Source organism: Helianthus annuus, chromosome 12, assembly GCF_002127325.2.
Source record: "Helianthus annuus cultivar XRQ/B chromosome 12, HanXRQr2.0-SUNRISE, whole genome shotgun sequence".
Lineage (NCBI taxonomy): Eukaryota > Viridiplantae > Streptophyta > Magnoliopsida > Asterales > Asteraceae > Helianthus > Helianthus annuus.
Genome location: NC_035444.2, coordinates 152,598,757 through 152,610,649, shown reverse-complemented (window position 1 = coordinate 152,610,649; position 11,893 = coordinate 152,598,757). Strand labels below are relative to the sequence as shown.

Below are 11,893 nucleotides of genomic sequence, written 5' to 3'. Positions count from 1 at the left end.
CCCTAGTATGTGGGGGACCTCGGTGTCTTCCTCAATATCGAGTATGACAAAGTCGGCTGGATAGACGAATCTGCTTACTTTTACCAAGACATTTTCAATGACACCTTGTGGGAATTTGACGGATCGATCAGCGAGTTGTATGCTCATTTTTGTAGGACTCGTGGTTCCCAGGCCAAGTCTTTTAAACATTGATGAGGGCATGAGGTTAATGCTAGCCCCAAGATCGGCTAGGGCATTACGAACGGGGGACTCCCCTATTGAGCAGGGAATCGTGAAGCTTCCGGGATCGATTTTCTTTTAGGGAAGTTTATTGAGTACGAGGGCAGAGCATTCTTCGCCTAAATTGACTAATTGCAAATTTTCAATTTTCTTTTTATGAGTGAGGAAGTCCCTCATGAACTTAGAGTATTTGGGCATTTGGGTTAGGACCTCAATAAAAGGAATATTGACATGCAATTGCTTTAATAGACTTTCGAACTTCGCGAATTGCTCATTGGTCTTCTGACGAATTAACCTACCGGGGTATGGAACTCGAGGAGCTTTGGTAGGCTCTGGTGATGGAGGGGAGTCCTTTTCCTGCAGAGGTGTGGGTGCCGTTTCTTCTGTTGGCGGCGGCGCTTCTGCAGGCCCTACGGTGCGGTTTCGTAGCGTGATGAGGTGAACTTGCGCTTTTGGGTTTGTTTCGGTATTGCTAGGTAATGCGCCTTGCGGTCTCTCGGCAAAATTTTGAGCTATTTGATTTAATTGTTTTTCTATGTTTTGAATACTAGCTTGTTGATTTCTAAAATTTGATTCTAATTGTAGAAATCTTTCCGAGTTTTTCTTTTCAGTGTCGGAGATGAGGCGAGATACAGTATCTTCAAGCCTTTCTCGTCCACTTTGTTGTTGAGTGAAATTTCGTGACTCATTTCTTGGTTGTTGAAAGTTTGTTCGTTGGGTTTGTTGGTTACTACTATTGCCGGGTTCTCTCCAACCAAGGTTTGGGTGGTTTCGCCATCCTTGGTTGTAAGTTCCCGTTGGGGGACCCGACGGCCTAGGTCTATTATCAATGTAGTTTACCATTTCTTGTTGATCGTCCGTTTCTTTCATACAACTCCAATTTTCATGTGACCCACCACACCCTTCACAAGCCATAACCGAGACTGTTTTTGTCATTTCCAATTTTTTTATTTTTGAAGAAAGGGCTTCGATTTGGGCTTATAAAGAAGTGCTTTCATCGACCTTATGGGCGCCCGGGGCAATAGATTTATTGCCTCGGGGGGTGTGCCATTGAAAATTGGTTTGAGCAATTTCCTCAATTTGGTTATATATTTCATGCGGGCGTCGATTACCTAAAAGTCCCCCGGAGCTAGAATCAAGTGTCTGCCTTGTGTGTGGCAACAATCCATTATAGAAAGTGGATACTTGTTGCCATATCGCAAGGCCGTGATGTGGACACTTGCGTAATAACTCCTTGAACCTTTCCCAAGTTTCATATAAGGATTCCCCGTCCTCTTGTGAATATGTATTAATTTCAGTCATTAATTTAGCCGTTTTAGCGGGAGGGAAATACTTATATAGAAATTTTTGGGCTAGTTCATCCCAGGTGTTTACCGATCCAGCTGGGAGGGCGTTGAGCCAAGCTTTCGCTCGGTCTTTTAGTGAGAAAGGAAACATTCGGAGGCGGATGGCGTCATTTGATGCTCCGTTGATCCGAAAGGTATCACATATTTCTAAGAAATTAGTGATATGTAGATGGGGATCCTCGTCTGCAAGCCCATGGAAGGTTGCGGAGTTTTGGAGCATTTGTATCAGATGCGGCCGAAGTTCGAAGTTATTAGCTTCAACATTCGGAGCGTTGATAGCGGCGCCTAGGTTACCTACGGTAGGTCGTAGATAATCCATGAGGGTACGTTGGTCCGCCATTGGAGGTGGATCACCCGAAACCTTCTCTTGGTTTTTAGCTTTTAATCTTTTTCTGAGAAAGTTGGGGTTCTTCTAGAGGTTCTTTTATGTCCTTATTAGAACTGGAGCTCATACACTATGTAAGATTGGCGTCTGGTTCCAAGTCCTGCAATAAAAACAGAAAAGAATGCTGGTCAGAAGGTTCACCACGGCCCCGTGTTCAGTGAACACGGCCCGTGGTCGGAGTTACAGTGATTGTTTTCCAGATCCCAGTTACTGGAAGTTGGACACGGCCCCGTGTTGCACCGACACGGCCCCGTGGTCAGCCTTCTATAACTTGGAAAACTAAAAACTGCCAGTAACGATGCTGGGCGCGGCCCGTGTCCGACCAGGCACGGCCCGTGCTGAGCTCTGCAGAAGCTGAAAAACTAAGAAAATCCTAAAAATTAAAAAGAAGAATAAAAATATGATTAGGCCGTTGATTCCTAACTTTCTTAAAATCCTTGTGTCCCCGGCAGCGGCGCCAAAAACTTGATGCCTGTGTAGTGTAATATAATTTAGATATATAATTAAGCCCTTTTTACACCTTTAGCCAAGTTTTGAATTTATAAAACACGATATTCACTAACACTAAACACACATATGGGCAAGTGCACCCATCGTGGACGTAGTTTAGTGTTGGTAAGATACCGAGGTCGTCCAAGGACACAAGAGCTTTTAATACCGGTTTATCCTCAACGTCTAATCAAATCAAAAGTTAGAAAAAATGTTTTTAACTAAGAAAATAAAACTAAGTAAATGCAGAAAAATAAAAATAAAATAAAAACAGATAGACAAGATGAATCACTTGGTTCCGACTCGTGTATTAGTATAACCTTTGATTATTTTCGCACTTTTGCACTTGTTTAAGAGATTATCTTAGTTATTGTAGTAGGCCCCTCTTTTGAAGGCGACGTTACCCTCAACCCAGTAGTTTGAGTCAGCAAGGATACAATCCTAAAGGGTTGGATTATTGGAAGATAATGAATTAAGTTATTAATGCAAATTATGGTAGGCCCCGCTTTTGGCGGTGACGTTACCCTCGGCTAAGTAGTCTGAGTCAGCAGGGATACAGTCCTAAATAGCCGGGTTATAGTATTAATAGTAGTTAACTTATGAGGGGGTCAAAGAGTTTGGATCCCCGCCATCCAATACCTATGGGCATTGAAGGAGATCCTACTAAATTTGACCCAGGTCCCTTGCAGGACCTCTAAACGCTGAACAAGGGCAAGACCCTTACCAAACCGTTCCCTTAACCCCCGACCAGGTAGCCAACATACCTCCATATAGACTGTGGAGATATGAATGGTGAAAATCTTTTATTTTATATAGACAGTAAAATAATGCCAAGACACCACGGACAAACGATAAGGAAAGATCACCTTCAACATAAGCAACTAGTTATTAAAGTCACTAATACAAAACCAAATAAAAAGTGCAAAAGATTAAAATTAAAAAGTATTATACTAAACACTTGTCTTCACCAAGTGATGTAAGAGACTTAGGCAAACATGGCCTTGATTGTCAAGAACTCTTACTATGAATCTTGGATCCCGAGACGACTCACACACTCTACGATGGACAATGGATGATGGTGGTGGATGATGGTGTTATGGTGGTGGTGGGTGGTGGATGAAATGTGAGAGAGGTGGTGTGCCAAGGGATGAGTTGGAATGAAACCAAGCACTCCTATTTATAGGCTGAACAGAAGGCTGGGCACGGCCCCGTGTCCGCTGGACACGCCCCCGTGCCCGTCTGACACTATCTCTCTTCATTAATTGTAATTCGCAATTACAATTAATGCGCCTGCTGTACTTTCGCCACGCCCCCGTGCTCACTGGACACGGCCCCGTGGTGGGCCATAGAAGCTTCTACAGGTTTGTCTTTTCTGCTGCTTCTTGGGCACGGCCCCGTGCTGGCTGAGCAAGGGGCGTGTTCAGGCTTCTGTTTTCTCTTCTTTGCTTGGGGAGATGCCGTTGAGGGTTCGGGCAGTCTACTTTTATTCCTTTTCTTGTATTTATGTTAGAATTAGCTGTCTTTTTGCTTCTTTTGTGACTTTGAGCTCATTTCATCCTGAAAATACAAAAGGAAGACAAAAACACTCTTTTTCCAACATTAGTACTTAAAAAGGGTTAGTTTTATGCCTTATTTGATGTAATTTATATGTTGCATTTTACACACATCAATCACTGGAGGAAACTTTAGGATGATTACAACTGTGAAACCTGAATGTACATGAGCCTTGCAGCTCATTACCGAGTCTAACTTACCTGATTAGACACGCTCTGTTCAAACTGGAGAACTGAAGGAAAAGGAATCTTCAAGTCGAAACCATGCGGGGCATGGAGAAGCAACCTTTGACCAGCCGGACGATACTCGCAACCCCATAGAAACGAATGCGGGACTCATTACACGGCAACTGAAGGGAACCCGCGTTGAACAAGCACACCAGTGTTGGCATTCTATCCGTCTGGGTTTTGATGAGAGGCGTTAGGATTTACATACCCTGTAATGGTAAGTGGACATGAAAGCTCATCTAGCCAAGCATGTGAATGATGGATCGACTTGTGGAAAGTCAAGGTGTGGCATCAGCAACCAGCAACACTCGCATAAAAATAAAAACGGACTGCCATGGATTTGGTCAAAAGTCTACCTACAACTTGAAACGGAAACAACATTACCTGGATACTCATTGATTGTCTTGCGCAACCAGCACACTTTCTAGCTATCAAAGAAACGGATAAGTTTCTACACTTGCAGTCACCTGCTTAAAGGAAGCGGTTGCTAGGCACGGGGTGCCCACCCTTCATTACCTCCACTCGCAACCCATGATTTATATCTGATTTGTGGCACATGAAATCAACTTTGGCAACGATCGGAGAAGACACCTCCCTTTAGTGGGGCTTTCGTATAACAACAGTTACCACACCAGCATTCAGGCTACTTCGTTCGAGGCATTATGCGGACAAAGGTGCCAACCATCTTTTTGTTGGGCAGAAATCGGAAACGGCCAAATCACCGGCCCAGAACTTGTCATACACACAACAAAGGAGATTGCTCAGATACAAAAACAAATGACGGAAGTTCATGACCGCCAAAAAATGCTACGCTGTTAAGCGCAAAGAAACCACTCGAGTTCCAAGTTGGGGATCGAGTACTACCTAAAGTCTCACCTTGGGAAGATGTACTTCATTTGGTATACGAGACGAAACTCAAACCGCGATATGTTAAACCATTCAAAATCACGGAGAGATTTGGCAAGGTGGCCTACAGATTGAACCTACCCGAAGAACTCAGTGAAATTCACAACATATTTTATGGGTCAAATCTGAAGAAGTGTTTGTCAGATGAAACCCTTACAGTTCCTTTCAGGGAGCTCACCATCGACGGTCAGTTATGGTTTATCGAAGAATCAGTGGAAATCTTGGACCAGGAGGTCAAGATTCTCAAATGCACCAGGATACCTATTGTTTGAGTTCGTTGGAACTCCCGCCGTGACCCATAGGTTACCTTGGAATGAGAAAACCAACTGAAACTCACATATCCCCACTGTTCAAGAACAATGAAACCACTACTGAGGCTGAAGCTACCGCGGAATTTTGAGACGAAATTCCAAACCAACGGGGGGATGATGTGACACCCCAGGAAAACCTGGAAAACAACGCAACACAACTAGCTTCCTCAGTAACCACGTGCTAAATTTCGGGACGAAATTTCTTTCAAGTTGGGGATGATGTGACACCCCAGGAAAACCTGTAAGTACTTAAGGTTCCTCGTGAAATTATAAGTAACAGTAGTTCAGTATGTTAACTTTGTTAGTATGTCAACTCTGTTAGTATGTTAACTCTGTTAGTATGTTAACTCTGTTAGGTATGTTAACTCTGCTATGCATGTTAAGGATGTAAACCCAGTTAGTCTATTAACTGTGTTAAGTCTATTAACTCTGTTAAATTATGTATGCAACTCTGTTAAGTATATAACTCTATTAGTTTGTTAACTCTGTTAGTTAACTAACACTGTTAGCTTATTACTCCTGTTATGTATGTTAATCCTGTTAAGTTTGTTAACTTTGTTAAGTATGTTAAAGAATAACCATGATAGAATAAACTGTGAAGGACATGTATGTGAAACATGAGTTGGATGAAATTGATTAACTGCTTACGTGATGCATGATGTTAATTGCCAAACACACTTGGTGACATAGATCGTGTGTGAAACATTACAAACATGTACTGATTATGTATACGTGCACACTATAGGACTTGACTGATTTCTTGTGAGCACATAGTTTAGCATACCGAGCAAACCAAGGTGAGTTCACACTCTTACCAAGGCATGGGATTCCCGGTGGGTTGGGAATGGGATTGAATGATTACTCGTACTTTCATCGCTACTGGAATACGGACCACTGTCCTCGTTCGGGGAAGGACACCTATAGATACAACTAGACTAGTAACACATGGGAAGCCCCCACTAATCTTCGCAAACATGTCTGAGAGACCGAGATACGAATACTAATCTTCGCAAACATGTCTGGGAGGCCGCGATACGGATACAGATACAACTAGTCTAGAACACATGGGAAACCCCCACTAATCTTCGCAAACATGTCTGGGAGACCGCGATACGAATTAATACGATACATGGTTTACGAAACGAACATATGATTTACGAACGAATACCATAACTAAACAACCAACTGTGAACTCACTGAACTTTGTTGTTGACTCGTTGTTACATGCCTTGCAGGCCTTTAGGTGCTTAACATTGGAACTTGCTGTCTGGGAAGCTGGAGTGGTCATGGGTCGAGATACATGGAAATACAATACAAGACTAATGGCTCTTTACATATGGTTTGTAAACACTTAACGAATGATTTATGCTTCCGCTGTAAACTGTGAATTAATGTAATGTTGTAACCCTTACTGTTAATCAATGAAAGTTTTATTTACATGTAACTATGAGTTCAACGTGATTGATGGCTAAGATCCTGGTATGTCACACGCCTCGCGGGGGTTTTCCGCATGTGGTATTTTGGGGGTGTGACATCACCTGTCTCTCTCAAACTAAGCTATTAGAAGTATTTTGTGGAGTGATCCCAAACTCCTTTTGGCCTCTCAAGATCAGAGGTTTAAAGCGTGAAATGTGGAAGAGGAGTGGGTGAAATGAGATGATGAAAATGGGCAGCCAATGGCCTTTGTTTATAGGCTGGATGAGGCCAGGGTAACTCGGGCGTGCCTAGGGGGCACGACCATGCATGGTGAGGATTTCCGACACATCTTATACTTCTTGTCCTTTTCTAGATTTCGTCCGTTGCGATTCTATTATAAGCACGAGCGTGCATGGTTAGGCACAGTCGTGCCTGTCCAAATGTCCCGACAAAACTTGAACAAGTGGCATTCTTGGTCGGTTCTCGAACCTTCTATCTTTGTCTTAATCCTAAACATGAGCGTGCCTTAGGGGGCACGAGCATGCTTGGCCGTTGGTGGACTTTTGTTGACCATTTCTTGGGTTGATTTGTTGACTTTGTTCTTCTTGGTGTTGTGCACAACCGTATTTGGCAACTTGCTGATTCTCTAGAATTCTCGAGTTTTAACTTCGTGTATGCTCGTTTTTCATTCTGAGACCTTAGAAACCTGCATTTGTTAAATAGGAACAATTTTGGCAGCATTTTCAACTAAAAAGTCATTAAAGTAAACAAATTTAGGGGGTAATTATGCACTAAAAATATGTATAATTGATGGCACATCAAATATTCGTGTCATGTTCGGGTTAATATATCTGACACGATTTTCGTGCTTGGGTTTGTGTAAAATTTTTTTGCTTCCACATGGGTGGACGCACCAACCCGCAAACACCACCCATTTAGTTTAGTGATCAATGTCGAAAGGTCTGTCAAAAACCAGTTAGAAATCGGTCCCAAGTCACATGCATAAAACAAACAGAAAAATGTGTGTTGTACTGAACGAAACAAAAAGAAAAGAAAAAGAAAATAGTGTTAGATTTTTTGGGTTTTTAAGAAAGCAAATAAACAAAAACACTAAGCACCGAAACACAAGTAAATGAGATGAGATTTAGGCCTTTCGGTATACTTTAACCTAACTTAACTCCACCTAAGTGACACATCAACTTTTTTTCCTCATTTCACTTTCTCTCACTCTAAGGAAATGGTTTAACATGTTAACATAACTCATTTAATGCACTTTAACATTGAGTTTTTGTCTAAAAAAGAAAATAATAATTAATTCAATCTCTTAACATTGGGTTAACATGTTAACACATAACTCATTTAATGCACTTTAACACAAGGAGGGAGTGGTTTGCAATGTTAGTTAACATGCCATGTCATTGTTAACACTCTACATGTTAGAGTATACCCCATGGCCTTAGATGATGTTATATCAATTTATCACTGCATTCACATTAATGAAATAGATTCGTGAAACAAGAAATCTGAATCGAATTCGAATTCCTTCTTTGAGTATTCAATTTCGATTTGAATTTAGTAAACAAATTTTAAATCAAATGCCAATTTGCGATTTTTTTAGTTGAATTCAATTTATGCGTTTTGTTTTTATTACAAACACATTGATGTGTGTGAGAGTGTATATATATTTTTCAAGATTATTTTTCTTACATAAATCGTTGCTTTAAATTTTAAAATGGTTAGTATGTCAATCCAGCTGCACACAATATGACAAGTACACATATCGCAACGTAGTATAGTCGTTACCCAATCAACGGACACGTTAGCTCTTAATAATAAATTCTCATTGTTATTTAGTCAAATAAAAAAGATGATAGGCAGTGATGGTACAAACAGACAAACTAAGCATAAAAGTAAATTAGACAAGAGATTGAGAAGCAATTAACATATTGGGGTGGGATAAGACTTTGAGACCAATAGGTCTTGGGTTCGATTCCCACAAAGGGGGTTTTCCCATAATTATTGGGGTTCCTCCTGAATTGGTGTAGAGACATTATGTCTAGTGGAGATGGATATGATCGGGTGGTTCCGCTGGTGGCACGATGATACTCCAGTAGTCCGTCAGTCCGTCAGTGATCCAAATTTACCGTTCAAAAAAAAAAGTTATGACTTTGGCTACGAGTCCAGCTGATTTTAAAAATGATAATTAGAGCTAGATAATGGTGTGGTATTTTAAAACCCCATTATACTTTTGCAATGAAACGGAAATACTCGTTGGTTGGGCTATCATTCCCCACAACTTATTGAGAAGTTAGAATCATAAGTCACGCTAGCCACCTCAAATTCGAAACTACAGACATCTTAGAGAATATTAACTTTCAGTGTAAAGTTGGCAATAACAAATTTTTGTATATAAGATACACTAGCCACCTCGGGTATATATTGCTATAGTTTTTTATTTAAAAAATTAGCATGTTACATGACTACCTATGTATATGTTCCCTGCCTCATCGTAGAGCACCCCTCTAGTTCATAATAATTTATATTGATCATCCGCTCTGATGTAGATTAACTTTTAAAGTTAGTATTTAATAAAATAAAATAAAATACAAGCCAGAGCTAGTGGTGGAGTGGTGACTCAGGTTGAATTCATGCCCCCAGCATTTAGTTTCTGCGGCACCCGGTGATGATGGGAGACTAGGCGAGCAGGTGACAATCGCTAGTTCTATCCTTGAACTGAGCGGGTCTTACCTCACCGCACTGTCGTGCTTTCGAGCGAATGTTCACGGGTTTCGCCCTAGGTGAGGGTTTTCCCCGGTTTGGAAGGCGAGTATCCCGATGTGGTGAATTTCGCCAGTAGACCATTGGGAGGATTCGTTAGCCGTTTAAAAAAAAATACAAAAGTAAAAATAAAACACATAAATACCTAAGTGCCTTTGGACTAGTGGTATAAGGTGTGAAGAAGGTTCAATTTCCATGGTAGACAATAAGGTTTGGTTTGATAGTAGACTTAATGACGAGAGTTCAATTCCTTTGGTTTGATGGTAAAAGGCAACGTTTTTAAAACCGGACCGGGCCGGCCAGGAACCGGAGACAGCAGCGGGTCGGTTCTCAGTTTTGGGCCATTTCATCAAAGGGCCGGTAGTTGGGCTGGTAGCCGGGCGGTCGGGTCGGCGGTTCACAGCTCTGTGGGTCCGGCCGGTCATGCATGTTATGTATTTTTTTTTCATTACTCTAACTAAAATATCCCTAAAACAAGTTCTCAAACACAAAATAACCCGAGAGAGAAGGAAAACGAAAGAGATTGATGGGAATGAGTTTATTTTTTATTATTTTTTTTTTTTTTGTTGTTGTTGTTGGAAGCCATGGAAACATGAAGAAAAGATGAATAAGGAAATGAATGAAGAAGAAGAAGCTCGTATTCGAAGTCGGGAAAGTATAATTTTTGATGGTTCCCAAGGTGATTTTAAAATGTTTCATTTAAACCCTTATGCTACAATTAAAATTATAAGTTACACATTTTAGTTTTATTTGTGTTTTAGACTAGTGGGTATGGTTCGGCTCATCCCCACGGGGATGAGCCTCCACGTAGGCGCCACGTAGACGGCCCGTGGAGGATGAGCCAAATGAGGGATGGAGGGGGATGGAGGATGGGGCCCCACCTCATTATTTTATAATTTTCTATTGTTTAATTTAATAACCAAGGTAATAAAAACTTTATAAAATTTAAAAAACACCACATCAAACAACATAAATAATTTCATTCCATAAAAAAAAAATTACATTCCCTAAAAAAAAAGAAACCGAAAATAAAAAAAAAAATTACATTTCCTAAAAAATAAAAAGAAACCGAAAATAAAAAATAAAAAAAATTACGTTTCCTAAAATGGGAGTAGAATGAGAGAAATTGGTTTAAAAATGGATTGGGATTATGGTATTTATTTAAAAGGAAATTACATTCCCTAAAAAATATAGAGTATTTTTATAAAAAAGGATGAGAAATGGAGAAGAATGGGAGTAGAATGAGAGAAATTGGTTTAAAAATGGATTGGGATTATGGTATTTATTTAAAAGGAAATTGATTTTTTTTTTTATTAAAATAGCCCTTGAATAACGGTATTATTTTGAAAAGAGGGGCGGCACACCCGGCTATGGGTGGCCGATTGTGATGGAAGCCGGGCCAGGGGGCGGTGTGGGGGTCCGGCGCCGGGCCAAGCCGGCCCCCATACCTTCTAGTCTTAAACATTTATGAAGTATATTACATTATATTGAATCAAACAGCTAAATCATCAATTGATTGATTTGATTCATTCATAAGTGTTATTTTTCAAATTCTTTGTTTCGTTTTTTATTCTTATTTCAAATTCTTCGTTTCGTTTTTTATTCTTAATTATGGTATACAAGTGTTTTTGGAGCATGAAAGACTAAGTGATCTCTATATTTTATATATATTTTTACATAATTTATGACATAATCCGGGAGAACCGGTCGGACCGGTCTGACCTTTGACCCCGTAAGGCAACCGGGTCGACCTCCGGTCCGGTTCTAAAAACATTGGTATAAGGTGTTAGACAAGGCGTTGTTTTTCTAAGTGATGAGAGTTGAATTCCCGTGATGAACAATTAGGTCTACAATATCTATTTATCACATATCTAAGAAAATTAAAATTGCCAATATGATAAAAAAAATCAATAAACATTTGCTCATAAGTTCAATAACCAGATTAAGGAAACAGTTAGCTAATTACCCTACAGTAGCAAAACGAAACCCTCTAGGAGACGACAAAGTCACGGCTACAAATATTGATTTTGTTACAAAAAAGATAAAAGACGGATCACCTTTCGGCCATCAAGATCAAGATCCCCGCTTCACTTTCATATTATACGGTTTCTTTTTCTGTTTGTCTTTATGGGCTTCCTAAAATTTTGAGAGATATATTATTTTGTTTCTATTCTATCTATGAGATCATAATTCATGCATGCAATAATCTCAAATCATGTCTAGTAGTGTGGATGAGGATGAAGGCTACATGAACCACCGGTC

The 11,893-nt window shown here is 40.3% G+C and overlaps 1 non-coding gene across 1 annotated transcript; it reads left to right on the top strand.

Moving 5' to 3' along the window:
- Nucleotides 1-1,420: 1,420 nt before the first annotated feature.
- On the top strand, nucleotides 1,421-1,527 carry LOC118485166. Its single transcript, XR_004875471.1, has one exon. It is a non-coding gene; the product is annotated as a small nucleolar RNA R71 (small nucleolar RNA).
- The last annotated feature ends 10,366 nt before the right edge of the window (nucleotides 1,528-11,893 follow it).